Source organism: Bos indicus x Bos taurus, chromosome 2, assembly GCF_003369695.1.
Source record: "Bos indicus x Bos taurus breed Angus x Brahman F1 hybrid chromosome 2, Bos_hybrid_MaternalHap_v2.0, whole genome shotgun sequence".
In the NCBI taxonomy this organism is placed as follows: Eukaryota; Metazoa; Chordata; class Mammalia; order Artiodactyla; family Bovidae; genus Bos; species Bos indicus x Bos taurus.
Window position 1 is genome coordinate 97,283,368 of NC_040077.1, and position 19,948 is coordinate 97,303,315.

Genomic DNA, 19,948 nt, shown 5'->3' on the forward strand with positions numbered 1-19,948 from the left:
GCCATCCAGCCATCTCATCCTCTGTCGTCCCCTTCTTCTCCTGCCCCCAATCCCTCTCAGCATCAGGGTCTTTTCCAATGAGTCAGCTCTTCGCATGAGGTGGCCAAAGTACTGGAGTTTCAGCTTTAACATCATTCCTTCCAAAGAACACCCAGGACGGATCTCCTTTAGAATGGACTGGTTGGATCTCCTTGCAGTCCAAGGGACTCTCAAGAGTCTTCAATACCACAGTTCAAAAGCATCAATTCTTCGGTGCTCAGCTTTCTTCACAGTCTAACTCTCTTGATTTTTAATGAGTGCTAAATCCTGACCATGGCCTTCCCAGGTGGCTTAGTGGTAAAGAATCTACCTGCCAATACAGGAATCCTAGGAGACCTGGGTTCGATCCCTGGGTCAGAAAGATCCCCTGGAGGAGGAAATGGCAACTCACTCCAGTATTCTTGCCTGGACAATCCCATGGACAGAGGAGCCTGGTGTGCTACAGACCATGGAGTCGTGAAGAGTCGGACACAAATGAGCAACTGAGCATGCATGCAGGCAAACCCTGACCATGTGTTATTTCATTGAATCTTTCTAATGGTTCTAAGAACTAGGTCATAAAATTATCCCCATCTTAAAGACGGTATTTAACAATTTCCTCATGTTCTCACACCTTATAACTAACTGCGCCTAGACTTAAGTGGAGATAGTTTGAAATTCAGAGACTGCCCACATGACACCCTTATACACTAACTCACAGATTTTTAAATCTGGAACTGTCCACGTTTATATGACCTTGTTTTAGTGCTTTCTCACTAAATCTTCTATTTCCATTTTAATGGCCTCTTGGAATTTGGAATCACAAAATAATATCCTACACCCTATGTCTGCAGGCTTTTTGCATTTGTCATTTTGACTTAAATGGTTGATTGTTTTAGTTGACCAACAAACATGATGACATTTTTACCAGTGAATCAAGTGGTAATTTTTAATGTACCTTAAAAACTAGGCTTACCCTGCTCTTTGGTGAACTCATGAAATAGCTTTACTTTGCCCACGTCTCACCCTTCCCTGGTGGCTCAGAAGGTAAACAATCCGCCTGCAATGCAAAAGGCCTGGGTTCGATCCCTGGGTTGGTAAGGCCCCTGGAGGAGGGCATGGCAACCCACTCCAGTATTCTTGCCTGAAGAATTGCATGGACAGAGGAAGCTGGTGGGCTACAGTTCATGGGACACGACTGAGTGACCAAGCACAGCACAGCACCCTTCCCCACACACCACTGTCCCTTTCTTTTTCGTTCAAGGATTCTACATTGCACTCTGCTCAGTTCCCCCTTTCACCACTTCACAATCGAGTCTCATAAAATTAGACTTTACTTACACACTATTTATTCTTCCCTACTGCCCCCACCTCCCTCGTCAAGATACGTTTTAAAATATTTTTTTCTGGTTTCTGAATTGTTCTGTTTTCACTGTGGAATTTTTGAAAGTACAGAACAGAGTGAAGAAACAGACACAGAGCCCCTAACTCTACCACCCAGATGCCTCTATAGTATGCATTTTGGCAAATTTCCTTCTAGTTTTCTTTTGTTGTTTGAAAAATTTCTAAGGCATGGGGACTTATTTTAATAGGGTGCGGTCTTTTAAAACAAAGACTTGATTGTCAGAGCTTACTTCCAGTTCAGATTAGACACAAGTTTCTGGTGGTTCAGTGAGAAACTACATTGGTTTGTGTTAGGGACATTGATGTAGTGCCCCTTCTCCAAGGGGAGGCAGGAAGGTTGCTCACAGATCAAGATCATTTCTGAGAGAACTGGGATGATACTGGGTAAGCACAGCTGGTTCAGCTGAGAGGTGTTTCTAGGAATTCGATTAACACAAGGAGGGTGGAAACAGGGAGCTGACCTAGCTGGAGGAAATGGGAGCTGAGTGTTGGCAGAAGGAACCAGGGAATCTCAAGAGAGGAGGGCTCCAGAGGGCCTGCCAGCTGCCTGGCTGCCCTAAGGGCCTATGCAAATACCAAGATAACCTGCCAGACTGGGTGGAACCTCCACCTTAAAACAGGCCAGCTTGATTATTTCTGAGCCCTGTAAGTAACTTTTGTTAATTTGCCATTAATACCAGCTAACATTTCTTGAGTATGTGTTCAACACTGGCTAATCTATTTCCTGGTGTTATCTTGTTTACCTTTTAAACAAGGTGATTACTGTTAGGATCTCCATTCTACAGATAAAAGTCAGAGACCTTGAGAATTGATGGCTTTGCCCAAAGTTACTAGGATAGAGGAACAGGAGTTCCGACCCAGGGATTGTCCCACTCCAGAGCTCTTATTTTTAACCATCACATGGTCTATGATTTAGTCTTCTGGGGAAGGGGGTAATGGTGAGAGTCTAATCTACTAAGAGAAATTGTGTGTGTGTGCATGCGCATGCATGCATGTGTGCATGAGTACATGCATGCATGTGCATGCTGACGGGAAATGGGTGGATTTTCTGAATGTCCTCAAATTATTATACAAAGGTAACATTGGTTAGTCCTTCTAAGTTATTTTATGTAAATGTGATCTATAAATACATCAGATATTCATACTGTATCCTGATTTTGATGTATCTTGGGCTATTCATTCTGTCAACAACTCTTTGTTTTTTGAGCTGAACTTTAATTGTATTCAGATAGAACGTGGAATTATTTAACAAGAATATTTTTCTCAAATAATACAAGAGTTGTAAGTCAGTATTTAAGCGAATTACCAGTATCACATAGCAGTAGTTTCAAAGATAATCTGTAGTGACATTATGAAATGTCCCTGAGATTAAAGGATCATGTACCCTGACTTACATTTTATTGAATAGAATACTTGCATATTGTATTAGTTGCGGGGATTCCACTCATTTAAAGTATACCATTTAGTGACTTTTAGTATATTCACAGATATGTGCAGCTATTATCACAGTCAACTTTAGAAGATTTTTATCATGTCAAAAAAGAAATCTTCAACCCTTTAGCTGTTACCTCCTGAAACTGCACCCCCCCAAATAACCATTAATCTACTTTCTGCCTCTACAAAGATTTCCCTCTTCTAGATTTTCATATGAATGGGATCATGTAATTTGTGGATTTTTTGTGACTAATAAAATAGTCACTATTTTATTATGACTATTTTCTAAGTTCATCCAGTTTGTAACATCCACTCACTTGCTCTTTGTATTATTTTCTTTTCTAAGGGTTCTCATCCTTGATGACATTAAAATGTAAACCCTAATTATCCTTGAAAACTTCACCAGATATGCGTAGCATTTCCAAGGAGTATTGCCGAATGCACGTTCATGTGCCCAAAGCACAGTGAGGCCAAACAAATAGATACATCAAAGTTTGGAGCAGAGAAAGGCTTATTGCATGGCAAAGCAAGGAGAATGGGCAGCTGCATTTGGTAGTTTTTATAGGCAAAATTTAGGGAGAGGTCTGTAGGGTGTGTAACCCTGCTCTGATTGGTTGGAGCTGAGGTAACTGGGTGGTATTCAGAGAATCTCAATCATCAGCTTCCTGGTTCTAACTTGTCTGGGATTTCCAGGCTTGTGCTCAGCCTGAAGTTACCTCCTCCATCTGAGTGGGGACCTCCTTTCCAGTAGAAGATCTCAGAGATACACTTTTATGTATCCCTTGAGAAGAAACCATGACCCTGCTTTATCTCTGCATTATTGTTTCTTGACTTCTTTGTTTCTGTGTTCCCTTTCTTCCCTAATTAGTAACTGTTTGAATCTGCTGTTTGGCACTCAGGATAGGTTTAGTAGGCTGAAGCCTTTTCTCCTACAAGAAACGGGACATGGAAGGCCCAGGAGGGCCCCACATGGTGTTTCTCAGTTTCAGTCCCCTCTTTGATAGTCCTCAGTCTTAAGGGGAACACGTGTTGGGCAAGAAAGGGAATAACATTTTAGATTGAGAGGTTAACCTCAGCAAGGGAACTCTGTTTTAGAGGGACTGACAGGGGTGTTTGGGGAGCAGTTAGAATCCTAAATTTTGCAGTGTTGTAGGCAGGTCTGGTTCTTGGAGAGCTTCACGTACACTCTGGACTACTTCAGAGATGGTCACTTCCTCCTCAACACCTTTTCATTCATCATAAATACAGTTTTCAGCCATGCAATTTTGGTTCAGTGCAGTCTTCCTCTATAATCTTGTGAAGTATTTTATTGCAGAGGAAAACTAATCAAAGGCTTTAAAATGGAGTAAAAAGAAAGCTGTGAAGCAAACAATGAAAATGCAGAATGATTAATACCTTTGGGTGAGGTTTCTAGTTTTAACCTTCGCTAATAAAATTGCAAAGCCAGAGTAAAACTGATAATAAATAATATATCACTACTGTATTACTTTTCAGATTTTCTCATTTGTACTGTGCTGTTTGTGTGCTGGATACATTAGTATGTTGTATATATAATATGTTGTAGGTATTACTTTTTAGATATTCTCAGCTATACCAAATTAAATAGGTTTATTAATATATAAGCTAGTATAATTTCAAATTTTACTTATTCTTTGTTCTTCATTGTCTTTTCTGTAAACTGACCTGTTACATAACATTAATTGAAGTGGGATTAAATGTTTAGATCTTTGCTTCATTCATTGAACTTTAGCAAATAATTATACAAATATTTAGTAATACATATGAGCTGGCCGGATGGTATCACCTAGTCGATGGAAAAGACTTTGGGTGAACTCCAGGAGTTGGTGATGGACAGGGAGGCCTGGCGTGCTGCAGTTCACGGCGTTGCAAAGAGTCGGACATGACTAAGTGACTGAACTGAACTGAACTGATGTAACCTAAAATGAAGTTTATCACCCCTAGACATGTTTCATCAATTACATGAACAAAAAGATATCACTCGCTGACATGTTATGAGAATTAAAAGGGCATAGTTAATTATCATGACCTTGTAGTGCCATAGCTTTTAATTAAATTTTTAATAGAGAAAATATCCATGAATGTATTATAAAATGCGAGATGTCAAGATATATATTTCTACTCTCCTTAAGATATTCTCTAACTTTTCTTCAAGCCGATAATTACAGAAAGTGGTTACTGAATATTTCTGGTGTCCTCTGAGCTCACTGTCAGTGATAGATTTGGGGCCAAATCTACTATTCGGAAACCAACATGGCTTTTGTGTGGTTTGGTCAAGGAAATAAATATATCTGCCTTGAGTTTGTCAATAAGAAATTTGCACTATTTTCTCATTACAGACATAAAAAAGCAGATTGTTATTTTGAAATTCATATTTAAATTTTTGACATTTATTATTAAATGTAAATATAGATTATAATGTTAATTTAAATAATATTAATAAGTGAATTCTTTTCAGAACAAGATAACAAAAATTCTGAGAATCAAAAAACCTTAGAAAAAGACAACCAATGAAATCTTTTATCCTAAAATTAAGTCCTCATATGAGGGTATTCTTTAGAGAAAGAGTCCTTTAGGAATAGTAAGATCACATAATTGTTTCTGCATTTAATACTCAAATGAGCATCTCAGTATAAAGGCCAATGTTGTTTTCCTTAGATATTCAGAATTGAAAATATTTTTTCCTGCAGAAATATTAGCTAGTTTAAATGTCTAGTCCAGATATTCTGATTCGTGTTAGTTCTCATTAGTGGCTGAATCATAAAGGAATGGAGATGAAAACAGAATTATTATAATTATACTCAAGTTTGTTATGTACAGAATGGATTCATATATATTACAGAAACACTGTTCAATTAATGCTAAAGTTATTTACTGTGGTCTTTATACTTGGTACTCTGTAGGAACAGAAAAAAATCCATAAATTTTAAGGTAACCTCCAAAGTGGTAATGATTCTGGACAGTCATAAGATTTAAATAAAAACTTAAGTTTTGGGTCTGGAATATCATCAGTTGCTAAAATGGTACTGCTTTCTCTCTTAAACATCAGGATCACACAGAAAAGTATCATTTTAATCATTTTAATATTTTGTTGCAAAGCAGTTATACAGGTATAGCCTTGAATTAAAAATTAATTAGGCTGTTAAAATGAACTTGATTCTTAAAGAAGGAAACTACCAATTATTTTTCCACAACTAACAATAACAACAATGATGTTCTTTGTTAGCTTTTCTAACACATATTTACTTAGGAGTTGGTTAACTTCCTTCTTACTAGCAAACATTAATGTAGTCAACAATAACTTGATTAAATCAATGGGATCTGTGTGTACTGGGAAAGAAATATCCATTTGTTTTCTCAGCATCTGAAAAAACATCTCTGTTACACAATGTGTTTTTATTAACAGCAAAGGCAGAGGAGAATAATATGGAAATTAGTATATGTTTTAACCCAGAGTATGCCAGTCATTTGCATTCATCTTTTCCAATGTATACCTCATTTTTCTACAGTCAATTCATGACCAATTCTTTTTGTCCCCAAAGTCACATGCAGAGAAGAAGACAAGTATTCTTCTGCCTCTTTGCTCTGACTCACTGATTCATCAACTTTTTGGATAAAAAATTATTAAATATTAAGCACACTTCATTACTGTATACTGTTTTGCTGAGAAGGATTTATTGAACTTGGCATGTGAGTCAATGATATAAAAGAGCAGAAATGTCAAAGTCATGGTAGGAAATTCACTAACTCTTTGTCTTAATGTTTGTCACCGCAAAGGTCATAAATCCAAAATGTCAACCTACTTCACTGCCTTCTTCCCTCCTTCCTCCACATGTTACTTTCAACATGCAATTCATCTATCTCATCATACCATAAATGGTATTAGCCACCTATAAAGTATTCCATAGGCACAATATTTATAGGCACAAATCCATAAATTAGAGTCCCCTCAGGAAAAATTCACCAACAGGTTTGTGTGTGAGACTCAGCCAGAGATGACCTGTATTCATGGTCAAAATATTCTACACTGATGTTCAAGTGAAGTGGATCGTTTGAATCCCCCAGACTCTGCCTTTGAGCAAGTTATTTAGTCTTATGAGCCAGATACTGTCTTCCACCTGAAGATGAGAGATAAAATCATAAGCAGTGTATTTGGTACAAGTACCAGACACTAAATATGACCTCTATTATCATTTCAGTGTCTATTGATGCCTCTGTGAATAGCTGAAGGGAACAGAAATTAAGCTCATATTGGTCCGTATTGCACCTTTATGGTAAAATGCATTGAAGACTGAATCAGAAGCAGGTGAAGGAAATAGGTAATATATTCAAGAATATCGAGAGAGTCCTCACAGTAAACACAGAGTTATTTCAGACCTATAAAAGGTCTTAGCTTAATTACACATTGATCAACAAATACTAATGGAATGACAACTGATTTTTCAATACTGTGCTAGATATGATGGGGCCACAGTACAGGCGCATAAGCAATGTCATTGCTCTCAATGCCCTTGAAATTCAAGGAGACAAAGTGAATATGCATACAGAAATCAAATATACACACATACACAAGCATAATTAGCTTCTAAAGTGCATTGTCTAGAAAATCATACAATTTGTCTTTTATGAAGATTGGATGAGAGTTTTTGGTTCATTTAACCATTTAATCTAAATAGTCTCAGTACAGAAACAACCAGTATTTTTTTTTCTTCATTATGCTTCTATACACTTCTAGTTGCCTTGTTCATTTACCCATGAGCCTTCTCATATAAATGAATTCAAATTATGTTGAAAATTTTATTGTTTCATTCCTTTTAGTGACTCATTTTTAGTTGAATTTGGGGCTGCTTTAGAGTTCAGCTTTACAATTAGGCATGGAGGATATGAGTTTACCTTGGGAAAAAGTGGTTTCACTTGATCATCATTTTAATTCAGAATGTATTAGGGAATTTTTGAATAAATATTTTCTGTAATTTAAGAAGCTTAATTAGGGTAATGGATGCAGTAGGCAGAAATCTGTGCTTTGTAAAAGAAATGAAGTCTTAATTATCCATTATAACTACCATTTATTGACTGAAGTCTCTGAGCAGAAATTCTGTTGTACTTTTTAAAAAAAAATTTAATTGGAGACTAATTACTTTACAATATTGTGGTGGTTTTTGCCATACATTGACATGAATCAGCCATGGGTGTACATGTGTTCCCCATTCTGACCCTCCCTCCAACCTCCCTCCCCATCCCATCCCTCAGGTCTGTTGTACTTTTATAGAGAGATTCTCATTTCTTCTTCTCTGTAATTCTTCAAAGTAGGGGTTGTAATTCTTCCATGAGATACTTAAATGTCAGAGAGGTTAAACAACTTGCCCAAGAATATACAGTTTATGTCGTGAGGCCATGTTTCCTGTCTGTGTTTGTGTGATTCCAAAACCTGAGGTATTTTCACTTTACGCTTCTTTAGTTTCAGTTCAGTTCAGTCGCTCAGTCGTGTCCAGCTCTTTGTGACCCCGTGGACTGTACCACGCCAGGCTTCCCTGTCCATCACCAACTCCCAGAGCTTGCTCAAACTCATGTCCATCGAGTTGGTGATGCCATCCAACCATCTCATCCTCTGTCGTCCCCTTCTCCTCCTACTTTCAATCTTCCTCAGCATCAGGGTCTTTTCCAGTGAGTCAGTTCCTCACATCAGGTAATTCACTTTATTTAGTGTATCTTTTTACTTGTAAGTGAACCTGGAGCTCACAACATACAGCAGATTGGTTTAGATGGATTGCTTTACAATGTAATAATCTGGTATTTTTGCCATGGACTAAATCTCAGTGGCAAAAATCTGATTGGACTGAAATCTAATGTCTGTAAGTCATAGATATAACAAAATCTATTCAGTAAAAATAAAAATACAATGTAATTATCATTTAATTAAATACAATTGTAGCATATCCCATTTGGTGGTAGACATAAACATATAATGGGATATAGGATTCACAAATGTTCTTAGAATACAACTCTTCTCTGTACATGATCAATGCTACCTTAACTAACATAGTGGATAAAATAACATTTGGAAAACATTTAAAACTCTTTTGTATCTGTTTGTCTATTTTAAATGTTTCTCTGTTTTAAATGTTCTTTAGATGCCACTCATGTTTTAAAGATTTTCAGGACAGTTTGCATGAGTGGGTATTAAGCTAATTCAGTCATGTTTGTGACTCTTTGTGACCCTATGGACTGTAGCCCTCCAGGCTCCTCTGTTCATGGGATTCTCCAGGCAAGAATACTGGAGTGGGTTGACATTTCCTCCTCCAGGGGATCTTCCCAACCCAGGGATTGAACCTGTGTCTCCTGTATTTCAGGGAGATTCTTGAACCACAGGGTAAGACCTTAAGGGCAGTTTAGAACAATACATTTTCCCTCTCAATACATCTCCTTGTAGAAAACAAATCACTGAAATCTTGACTATAAAGCCACATGAAAATATGGTATCAGATTTTATTTTGTAGTTAGTTAAAAATAATAATTGTGTCATAAATATTTAAGTTATCCTTCTCTAAGAGCTTTCATCCTATTTGAATCTTTTTGTAACCTTCCTTTCCTTTATTGTTTTTCTTTTTTCTCTTCCTTCCTTCAGTTCTTTTTTTCTCTCTCTCCCTCCCTCCCTCCTCTTTTTTTCTTTTCCTCCACCGCAACAGTATCAAGGTGATCTTAAAAATGACAAGAATAACAAAATGTCAGTGAGAGGGATCTTTATGGCAGTGGGGAAGGAAAAGCAAGACTTTTTCACTTTGTCTATGGAGGGGAGGGCTGTATGTGGGATGATTTTATTCATAGAAACCTTTACAATAGTCATTGTTTTATGTCTGTCTTTTGAAGCTGGTTCCTTCTTCTGTCTTCTGTTGATGTTCTCTATGTTCCCATATCACTATCAGGCTAACTAACATAGAGGGTAGAACCCTGAGCAAGTCATTTACTTCTGAAGCCATAGTTCTTCTTTAAAAGGGGAATGAATTCTTCATCATAGATATTTTCTGAGAATTAAAAGAGATAACCTATGTAAAGTACTAGCACTCATTAAACACTGATGTATAATATATTAGCTATTATTTGCTTGTTGAATTTGTGGGAGAAAGTAGAGGAGTGAAATCACAATCGTGGACTCCTCACCCTAGATTCTTCATCCAGTTTCAAAAGATATGCTTCCCATGTGTCTCAGTGGTAAAGAATCCACCTGCCAAGCAGGAGATGTGCGTTCAATCCCTGGATCAGGAAGATCCCCGGAAAAGGAAACAGCAGCCCACTCCTGTATTCTTGCCTGGGAAATCCCATGAACAGAGGAGCATGATGGCTGCAGTCCACCAGGAGTCAGACATGACTTAGTGACTAAACAACGACAACTCAACCATGTGATTTAGTTCTGGGTAGTTAGCAAACTACCAATATTTGTATGGAAATAGTAGCAAATATTATATGTACATGAAAATACATTTGTAGCAAGTATTTGGTTTTTCAGGACTTGAATAGGCAGTATCCAGACTGCATCAGCCTTTTTATTTTGATTTTATTTGATATTTTTTGCTGTGTGGCTTGCAGGATCTTTGTTCCCTGACCCAGAATTGGTACCTCTGCCACCTGCAGCAGAAGCACAGAGTCTTGACCACTGGACTGCCAGGGAAGGCCCTGCATCAACTTCTTTAAAATAAGAATATTCTTTTTCTGGCCATTTTACTGTTAATTCAACTGTTAGAACATGAGCAGTGGAAAGTGCAAATAAAGTAAAACCCAAGCTATTTTTGTCACTTTTTGAAGAAAAACACTGCTGTTAATTTTTTAAGGAGGATTTCAGCTGTGGGATAATGGTAAGACTTCTTTTTTGGGTGAGTAGGGGGAATGTGGCAGTGTTTACATTATTTTACACATTTAAGTTAGGTTATTTATACTCTACCAACTACTGAAGGTAGTTGTGAGTTTCCTGCAAATTACTGAACCTTAATTTACACTTAACTATCTGTCTGTCTTAATGATTTAATAGATTCTGTCCTATAGAATCCTACTGTAGAAGAAAGCCATTTTTGGAAAGATAGCCACTTTTGTAAATATTACGCAGAGCCCTAATATTGGCTCTCTAAATCAGAGATCTAGTAAAATACAAGAGCCAAGTAATGATTATTTCTTAATGCTGTTTTGTTTTCTTCTTATTTTCAGACTGTAGGGCATTGAATAAATATTAATCAGTTGCCCTAGTGACAACAGTATTATGGTAATATTGCAGCTGAGGGTATTGAAACATTGTTAGTCAGGTCTCACGGCTAGTGTTCTATTAACCTGAGGGTTTGTTTTCTATATAGTGAAGCATGACTTTCTCCCACCGAAGTAAGCGATGATAAGAAAAATCAAATTAAAACTTATCTTATTGCCTGTTTATAACACATAATTTGGTGCACATGTAATTTTTTTGGTTATAATTTGAACACCTAATTAAGAAAAATAGGTGAAGTCCAGAATTTTTTTGTAACATCAAAGCTGCATAGTTATGTAATATTAATTGTGGGTTGAATGTGAGAAAATGAATGATATTGAATTAAATCCACATATAACACTTGATGGCCACATGCTGCTGCTGCTGCTGCTGCTGCTAAGTCGCTTCAGTCGTGTCCGACTCTGTGTGACCCCATAGACGGCAGCCCACCAGGCTCCGCCATCCCTGGGGTTCTCCAGGCAAGAACACTGGAGTGGGTTGCCATTTCCTTCTCCAGTGCGTGAAAGTGAAAAGTGAAAGTGAAGTCGCTCAGTTGTGCCCGACTCTTAGCGACCCCATGGACTACAGCCTACCAGGCTTCTCTGTCCATGGGATTTTCCAGGCAAGAGTACCGGAGTGGGTTGCCAGATGGCCACATAGAACACTTTAATAGCAGAAAGTGAAGAGAAACTAAAGAGCCTCTTGATGAAGGTGAAAGAGGAAAGTGAAAAAACTGGCTTAAAACTCAACATTCAAAAAAGATCATGGCAGCCGGTCCCATCACTTCATACAAATAGATGGGGAAAAAGTGGACCCAGTGACAGATTTCATTTTCTTAGGCTCCAAAATCACCGTGGATGGTGACTGCAGCCACAAAATTAAGACTCTTGCTCCTTGGAAGAAAAGGTATGACGAACCTAGACAGCATATTAAAAAGCGGAGACATCATTTTTCCCACAAGGAAAGATTGAAGGCATCCAGATTTTAGAAGACTCAAATAACTAAAACTTTTTTTCACTTTTTGCTAATTTTGTCTTTGAGTAAAATAGGAAGATTGATGAAAGTGTGAAATTATGTGTTTAAATAGTCAAGTAGCCAAGAGAATGCTTCAAGTGTGGAGCATACCTTGTATCTTTTCAGCCAATAATTATGTTTTTATTTTGGATATTATAAACTAGCATAAATCATCCTCTCTTTCTAAGATAGTCATGTTGGCTGGTGCAAGGGTTGTGTGGAGAGATAATGCTCTCAGAATCATGACCCCTGAGCAGAAGTAGCTTCGGAGTGATTGTACGGAAGGGGCTTCGGCTTTCCACTGCTCCCCACCTGATCTTTTCAGATAGCCACTCCATGCAAGAAGAAAACCAACAAATGATTCATTTGAATTAAAAATAGTATGTTTGCCCTGCCAATTTAAAAGTCCCCAAACCACCTCCTCTACTCCTTAAGTTCGTATAACTTTGTAGTTATCACTACTTTCAAGGTAAATGAGTTCCAAATAGTCAGTCACTCAAGTGACAGCAATGCTTAAAATACCAGCAGATTTTCCTTCCCTTCTCCAGGGGATCTTCCCAACTCAGGGATTGAACCCAGGTCTCTGGTATTGCAGGTGGATTCTTTACCAACTGAGCCACCAGGGAAGCTTAAAAGATCTAAAGAAGAAAAAAAAAAAAAAAAAAAAGATCTAAAGAAGGAAAAAAAATGATGTTTTTAGTAAAAATAACTATATTTCATATTAATGTTGAAGGTTCTAGAATTACATCAGCTGGGTTTGTATTCCTGTTATATCACTTTGCTGTGTGTCTTTGAGCATATTATCTAACTCCTCTGTGCCTGAGTTCACTCTATCATAAAGGAAAAATAAAACCACTGAGCTCATAGTGGTTGCATGAATAAGGATTACATAGGAAATTCTATTATATCTCAGTAATAAAAAAAAATCCATGTTACTTAGCACAGTGATGTTAAAATAAGGATTAATTGTTGCTGTAATTTCCATTATTGCTATTATTAAATGTTTGTCATATTGCATATAAACAAATTTGTGACTGTGCTTGAAGGCTAGAATTCTTTCACATTTTTAATATTAGAATATAGTCAGTCTTTTTACCAAAAATGATATTCATTGTGCAACAATCTTCAATGGAAGAAAGGAAAGAAAGAAGAGCACAAGACTTCTCCTTTTCCATTTTTTTCCCACTCAAACAATGAAGCTTTATATAGTGCTTTTCGCAATAAAGCACCAGAAATAAATTGACTGCTGTTCATTATCTGGACACAGAGTGTCCTGATTGCTTCAGTTCATCTAGTCATGTAAATTATTCCACACTAAATTAAGCTTTAGGATCCAAGCATCAGTAGGAAAATATTTCCTGAGTAGATTAACCAAATATACGTTATTGTAATAAAAACTTCTAAGGCAGCCCTACAAGGAACAAAGCACTTAGCTTTGGTGGGGAACATGAGGAGTTCCACAAACCTTGTATTTTTATCTAGGTTCAGTGAACTTGTGCTCAGAGGGACAATTAAGATGATGACCTGTCACGAATAAGTTGCATTTTAAACTTTGTCCTCTTCCTGCTGTTCACCAGACCTTCTGTTTCCTTTCTATATTTTTTCTTTGCTAAACAAATAACAGAACTTATGCTCTTGGCTTGATTCACACATGAATTTATGAATCATTTGGCAAATCCAGGGAGAAGCTTTTTCAGATGTCATAAAAAAAGTATAAAATGTCATAAAAGTACAAAAATATGTTAGTCAAAAATGAAATCAATTTTTCAATGATACCATTAGATATCCAGTGTCTTTGTATCTTTTTCCATATTTATATTTTTAGGATGTTCACTTTTTTTAGTCCTATTTTTTACCTCACAGTCACAAGATGGCTGCTACACCTTTAAGTATCATATTTATATTCCAGGCAGGAAAAAAGTATGGTAAAAAGGCATTCTCTGTCCCAACATTTGTTTTAATAAAAGGCTGTTTCTAAGAACTTTTCTTCTGTATATTATTAGCCAGAACTGGGCCATCTCTTCAACCCAACCAATCACTGGCCAAGGGAATTGGCTATTGAGTAAACAATGGAGAATGTCTATAGTACCTCTCTTTGGTTAGTGAAAAAACCAGTCTTGTCCCTAAAACAGCCCTGTATAAGTCTCACAATTAGCTGTAGAGAAGTGTTAGTTAACTCTGGTGGCTTCTACCTTACCAAGCTGTACCCCTCCATTAATCAATCAGGTGTTCATTAAAATTCTCTCTAGAACTGTGTTATTATTCTTGGAAGTCAATTCTAATTATTTTCAAGTGATAATTAGAAACATATAGTATATATTATAGTATATCTGTATACTGAATGTCTGAAAAAAATCCTTCATGAAGAGATACTTCTATTTCTTAGACCTTTAAAGAAACTGATATAGATTTAAATCTGTCAGAAAACTTCTTGAAGCATATTGTTTTCTTCTCTACAGCTACTGTATATTTTGCTTGCTTATTTTCATGGTAACAATCACAAGTTGGATGCTCTTTTTAGCTATATCAGGACGAGGCTGAATAGGCCAGCTGAGAGCTATTTTACAAGAAAATTTAGCAATCACTTTGTGGTAATGGATATTGGTTTGTGGCACATCCGTTCCAGTTTCTGCCTTGTTAAACACTTTAAAAGCAGCTTCAGTTTACTGAGCTTCTCTTTCTGACCCTCTGGGAACTACAGGTTTTACACATTTTTGCGACTGGTAGTGAACAAAGCCAGGCTAATCTGAATTACATATTTTACCCACTGACATTATGTAGAGAAGTCTACCTGGCTACTTTTTAATAACTTTTGATTCTCTGCTGCTTCAAATACTGGAAAACAGTGATTCTTTATAACACAAAGTTCCTACATAATCTGTTTGTATATTGTTCCACAATATTTTTAAAAGGGATTTTTTGATGGTTTAGAGAAAGGAAGCAAACATTTGGTTAATTTTGTCATTATCAATTCTGGTGGAAGCTATAGCAGTCAATTAGTCAAGTTTTATTTTACATCAGAAACACTTAAAACATGATTACTGTTGGAATAAGATATTTAATAAAATGCCAGATTTAAAAACAACACCCTTTGTCTCCCTCTTTTCCTCTGAGACTATCAAACTGTACTGAAAACATTAAAGCTGTTCACAGGATCTGTTTGATGGAAAAAGAAATGTGCAGGGAGTCCATATGTTTACGATTATAGCAATAAAATACATCCTGCTTTATAAAGTATATTAATTCTAAATTTCAGCAGTAGACTGTTATGAGTGCTGTATTAAAATATATTATTAGGGGGTGCTTCTTGGTGGTCCAGTGGTTTAAGACACAGGTTCGATCTCTGCTCCAGGAAAACCCCACATTCCTTGAGGCAACTAAGCCCCTGTGCCACAACTACTGAGCTTGTGCACCCTAGAGCCCTGCTCTACAAGAAGAGAAGCACTCTCACCCACCACTGCAACTAGAGAAAGCAAGCAAAGCGATGAGGACCCAGCATAGCCAAAAATAAAAAAATAAATAATATTTTTAAAAAATGTATTATTAGGTCTAGTTAAAAAGTTAATTGAAGGATTCAAAGAAATCAGAAGGTTATTCCATATCCCTTTCACAAAACTGTATCATCTCTCTGATACTAATTGCTGTATTTGACATTTTCTCTGAACCTGAAGCAATACTTCTGAATACTGATGATGAATGTGAAACAGACTCCTGGAGAGTATTTCTTCATTTCTAAACCAGAGTTAACCAGACATCGCTAGAACCTTTAGGAAATGTTGCAAGATACAATTTCTAGATGATTAATAAATAATCAAGATTAGTTATTTCAGTTAACTAAAGGCTGTAACAGTTGCAACATTCAGAAGACCCAAGAATAGAACTGGTTTTGTCATGGATAAAATATTTCTGGAAACACTTCCTACCTGTCACAGTTCTCATAATGTACTTTGCTTAATTTAATATAATTAAGTAATAAAACTTCACTAAGTTTAGTCATCTCAATTCCCTCAAAATGAATGCTAGATTGTATATATAACTTGCATCAGGGATTTTAATGTAGGATTTAATGTAGGTTCCTAGTTACACTGAGAAGGTCACCCTGAACCCTTCTCATATTACTTCTTGTCGCATCCTCAGTTCAGTTTTGTTCTAAGCAAAACAATCAGAAGAAGATATATGATGCTGATGCTGTCCGTTTTCAAACACCATAAAGGACATCCTGTAAAGGATTTCATGTCATCATGCCACTAACTCTACTGGCATAGGGAATAAAGGTTTGATTGGGTACAAAGTTAAAGGGCTAGAGAGAAAAACATTCAATCCATCCTTTTTATTAATGGAAAATTGAGGCCTACAAAGAAGAAAAGCTTGCTTATTATTAGATAGAAACGGACGGTGGTATGAGTATCTGTTAGAAAGCATCATCAAATAAGAAAATGTGTCATCTTGGTGGTCCACCTCTTTCTCAGTCTTTATTTTGGATCAACCAGTCTTACTAGTTTCAACTATCAACTGTCATTTCATTCCTTTTAAAAGTGGCATACATAAAATAATGTATTTTAAAAACTTCCTTTTATATTGCATTATTAATTCTGGCAGCTGACTGTATTTACTCACTAAGGTGAATTTCATAATCATTCAAGTGTTTTAAATGTGCTTATCGTGTCCTTGCATAGAACTTACCTGTTCTGTTTTAGAAAACATTTTGGTAATTTCATTATATGCGGAGTTAATGTAGGTAAAATGCATAATGATATTTATTTTCAAGATTTTCTATTCTGATGTAAGTAAGAATTTCCATCTTCAAGACTGGCAGTCTGGTAGAGGAAGCACTTATGTTTTGAGCAAGTTACAGGCACTGAACAGCTCTCACTGTGGAACTCATAAGTCATTTCCTTTTTAGGAAAACCAGAGTATGGTGTGACCAGTTTAAGAAAGGGAGCTACCTTTATTTGGATGGTATGATGTGCTTTTATTTTATATACATCAAATTATTTATTTCACATATTGGTCTTATGAAGTATTTATTGAGCCTAGGCTACTTAATTTCCTGAGTGGTTTACAACTAGCAAATAACAGAACTCAATTTTAAACTTAAGACTGCTTCCAAAGACATGCATCACTCATACATCATTACAGCCAGAAAGATTAAACGACTCAACGTGAATAAATAGACTTTTTGATTTAATGAATTATTTCTGTTATGGAATGATGGCATGTGAAGTTTCTGCCAGGCAGAAAGGTTGCATAAGTGTTTATTAAGAGCATGTATTCTAATTTTTTTTCTGTGCTGTAAAAATTGTGGAGAGGAACTTTTATAAATAAAAATGCCTATAATAAAATTAGGTTTAATTATAGACAAGCCTTAGCTCTTTTCACTGTTCCTAATTTACTGTAAAGTTGTCAATCCCTCCCCTGTTTTGAACAAAATGGTCTTTCCAGCCACTTGGAACCTTTACTTATAACGACTTCCTGCCTTCATTCCATCTACTTCTATTTTTAACATTGGGGTTTAGAGACAGACTTAGCACAGTGCCAGGAACATAATATATTTAAATAATGTGAATTTGTGCTCTTAATAACATCAGAGTTTAAAGTACGCAATCTGATGTTTCTAACCCTTTTTGCAGTTGTGTGTCAGTATCATTTCCTTTTCCTATATAATTTCTTCTTTTAAAAGTCCTATGTGTTATGCTTAAAACTTGCTTTCAAATCCTGACTTTTAACATTAACTAAAATTAAGATCACTTTCACTTGCAGGATTTTTTGAGAATCTAAAAAACACTATTTGAGAGAACTGAGTCATCACAAAACAGAACGAAAATATTAATAAAACACACACATTTATTTTTAAGAGGTAGAGTGGTATAGTGAGAAAAGCCCATTACTGGGAATAATGAAACACAGATCCTGCTTTTGCCTCTCCAAAAATCAGATGCTTGAGTTTATGAATGTATATATGGGAATAAAACAATCCCTGGGCCCAGCACCTTTACAAGATTCTCATGGAGAATGTAAGAGATATGATGCAGAAAAATACTTGGTAAACAGCACATCGATGTTCAGGTGTCAATGACTGTTGCTTTTATGACTACCACCACCTAAACTCGTGAGGGCAGGAATTGGAGCAGCTGCTCAGTTGAAGTCTAACTGGTTATTTCAAGTAATTTTTCCCCCTATTTTTGTGCCTCTCTTATTTTTGGACTGTCCCTACTACATTTAATTAATTGGTCCTCATCCCAAACTGAGGTATTTGGGAATGTTACCACTGCCTAATGAAGTGTGAAAGTTATGCCAAAAGGAGGAAGAATCTCAAACTTCTGAGAGTTAGTAGGGCTTCCCTGGTGACTCAGTGTTAAAGAATCTGCCTGCAAATACGTAAGATGAGGGTTTGATCCCTGAGTTAGGAAGATCTCCTGGAGAAGGAAATGGCAACCCACTCTGGTATGCTTGCCTGGGAAATCCCCTGGACAGAGGAGCCTGGTGTGCTGCAGTCGATGGTGTCACAAAAGAGTCGGACAGTACTGAGCGCATGATGGGTGAATACACATACATACACACAATTCAGAAATGTATTTGATATTTGCTTGATGAATTTTATTTAGAAGGTCAGGACTGTTTGCTTTGGATGCCCCTGGTAAATCTTATGGAGGCACTGAACTACAAAGGGATGTCAGTCTGTACACACACACAGACATGCACACATGCACACATTTATTCATTGATTTGCTTGTTTCTCTGCCTTGTTTCAGAAAGGATTCAGTGTTTCAGAAAGAATTTAAGGTTAACCTTTGAGTGAATAAATATAATTATATAGTCTTGATTCACAGGGTGTCTAACTAAATAACTAGAAAATAACAGATGATTTTTATAGGAGAGTGCTCACTGCCCACTGCAATCATGATTATCCTTAATTTTATGGTCTTATGTCTTGTTTTGTTTGAATCTGTATTACTGCCTAGAACTCCAGAGGTGTTCATTTGATAGACAAGGATTTATTTCCCTTTATAAATGCATATATTCTGAGAAAGCTCATATGCTAGCAGATGTGCATTCAATTTAGTTATTGGTTTATTTGTTTCAAAAGTTGAAGTAGAATCTGATGTGGGGATGAGTTTCAGTGGAGTCTGAAATGGAAACAGTTTTGTATCATGGAAAATTCTACGAGAGTGGAAAGATGTGATGAATGGGGTTCTTTATTGATGTCAAGGCTTGTAGTTGGGCTGGAGATAATTGAGAACATAGAGTACTGGAGGAAAAGTTCTCATTTTCTGATAAAGATGACACTTACATGTAAATTTTCAATATAAAGGGATCAAAACAGAAATTCAGCTTTAATTCTTCACTTTACAGTTCAATTCTTTCATTCGTCCATTCAGCGTCTGTGAAGCAATTAGTGTTCTGCATAGTGTTCCTGAAAAGTACTCGCATCTCAGTTTTGTACTGTGGTTCAACCACATTGAGTTAAATAAATTTCTGTGGGCTACCAGGAAACCCAAGTAATATCTAATATTTTTCATAAACTGGGGAAGGCTGATATTCCACTCCTGTTCTTCATTCAAGAATAAATTTAAAAATCTAGTCACATTCTTAACTTCTGTAGTTTGTAGAGCATGTCAGTCATAAGCAGAGAGGGTTTAGCAGCTGTGTTCTTATCCTATTAACAGTTTAGTTTTGGGAAAGATTTTCTGCTTTAGGATAAGTTGGGAAGAGAATGGTGTTTTAAAGTATTCTTTCTTTTGATGATTTGCGATTCTGTTTATCGTTTGGGGGAGCAAATTATTTTCTCTGCTTCAGTTTCAATACTTATGAAATGGAGATAATATAGTA

At 36.5% G+C, this 19,948-nt stretch overlaps 1 protein-coding gene across 25 annotated transcripts in view; it reads left to right on the plus strand.

Annotated features, from left to right (window-relative positions):
* The window catches only part of MAP2 (microtubule associated protein 2), a 297,900-nt gene that overhangs the window by 105,324 nt on the left and 172,628 nt on the right, over window positions 1–19,948 (plus strand). The window contains exon 1 of one of the 25 annotated variants that reach the window (XM_027565953.1): window positions 17,056–17,077. The exons of the other annotated variants lie outside the window; for them this stretch is intronic. The gene's annotated coding sequence lies outside the window, so the exon portion shown is untranslated. Of the gene's footprint in view, window positions 1–17,055; window positions 17,078–19,948 lie in introns of those variants that run through there. 25 annotated transcript variants of the gene reach the window in all.